At 36.6% G+C, this 1,705-nt stretch overlaps 1 long non-coding RNA gene across 1 annotated transcript in view; it reads right to left on the bottom strand.

Annotated features, from left to right (window-relative positions):
- Positions 1-327: 327 nt before the first annotated feature.
- LOC118478944 overlaps positions 328-1,705 on the bottom strand; it is a 5,223-nt gene continuing 3,845 nt past the window's right edge. The window contains exon 2 of the long non-coding RNA XR_004859376.1: positions 328-607. This is a non-coding gene — a long non-coding RNA (uncharacterized LOC118478944). The remainder of the gene's footprint in view (positions 608-1,705) is intronic.

Below are 1,705 nucleotides of genomic sequence, written 5' to 3'. Positions count from 1 at the left end.
GGCATGAGGTGACAAAGAACGCACTATAAAATCTCTCTTATAAAACAGCATGGTATTAGTAATCCCCTCCCTGGGGTGACTAAGATAAGACCTCTGGAAATAGCATCTTATGCTTGATGTGACTATAATGTTTGAACGCATCAAACTGTCAGTACAGTACAGTACCCCAAAAGGCCAATCGGACAAAGTAGCGTCAGAAAGTTTCGGGTGTAATTTGCAAGGCAGTATCATCTGACATGTATTTGGTGCCATTTCAAAATAGAACATTCTCAAACTCACACTGATACTTTGACAAAACTAAGCTAGCATAAGATCTGAACCACAGGGTTAAAATAAAACAAAACACGATTGTTGTTTTTATTTAAAATAATTATGGACACAGGACAGTAGATATCTACTGGAAACAAAGCCAAGTGTATATGACGACACATCAAATGTATTATAGTATAGCCTCATAAATAGCAACATGTTTAAAAAATAAATGTCTGCAAAATTTTGCAATTCTCCGCCTCAGTCTCAGATTGAGAACTTCCCCCCTCAGAGGCAGGGGCACTTTGATGGGCCTCGTGGATTGTTTCTCCTGGTTCTTCTGGTTCACTAGCTTCTCCTGCAAAATAAATACTCTAAAGAATAAGAATGAACTTATAGACAGGCAAATTGAGTTGAAAATGAAGTTTTCAAAAAGGGAGTCACCTCGGATCAACCATTCCAGAGCCTGGTGACAAAGACCACCTCAGCCACATAAATAAATTTATAAAACTAAAAATAGGAGATAAAGTTTTAAAGTATATTAAAAATAATATAAAAGTTAAAGTACATTTTATGAAAAATATCTTCCAAAGTGATACAGGACCATGTCGGACCACGTTTTAACAGAAATGGGCAAACTTTTCGATTTCAAGCGTAACTCTGCACAAAAGTAATGACTTCAGAGCTATTATTATGTTTTGTTTTGTTGAGGGGGTTGAATATTATAAAAAGATGCCGATTAATAATTAAAATAAAAAGAACCGCATTTTACATGAAAATAAGTAGATTCTAAGAAAATCCACTTGGAAAATGGAGTAAATATTTTACTTGTTACTGGTCTTTGTCATCCCCAGTGGCATTAGTCACCCTTGTCCACCAGTATTCGAAAACCTGTGACCAGGGCTTAAGTACCATGGAAAATGTTTTGCGACAACAAACGAGTTAAGTCTTGGCCAAGTTAAGATGCGACATTGTTTAGGTCAACAGAAAAATGAAACAAAATGTTCACTGATTAGTACATGTAGCAGTAATTGATAGCGTGCACAGCTTAAACCCATTGATAGTAACATCAAATACCACATGAGCCATTATGTAGATCTATTATCATTCCTGTTCAGTCATCATCAAATCATAAGCTACAGCAGCCAACTTGGATGAATCGAAACTGATGCAACACAGAGGCAAGTCTCTAATCTTATAGATTTAACCGTATTGTTTTCGTTTGGACAATAGCCCATTCAATTGCGAATACCTTGAAAAACTTGAGACTTGGTCGGTCTAAAACAGCACCTGGACATGGATGTCTGGTGCCTCTATAAATAAATCATTGATGGTCTGACTTGGTCTGTCTTACACATCATGTACTGCACTAGGCTAATTCCGACGATTTAGATCGATGCCTAGATCTAATAAAAATCTTGGCTGTAATTTCTTGGAAACAATGGCGTATTCTTGG

This window comes from Aplysia californica, unplaced genomic scaffold (genome assembly GCF_000002075.1).
Source record: "Aplysia californica isolate F4 #8 unplaced genomic scaffold, AplCal3.0 scaffold00027, whole genome shotgun sequence".
In the NCBI taxonomy this organism is placed as follows: Eukaryota; Metazoa; Mollusca; class Gastropoda; order Aplysiida; family Aplysiidae; genus Aplysia; species Aplysia californica.
This window is presented reverse-complemented; position numbering and strand designations above follow the sequence as displayed.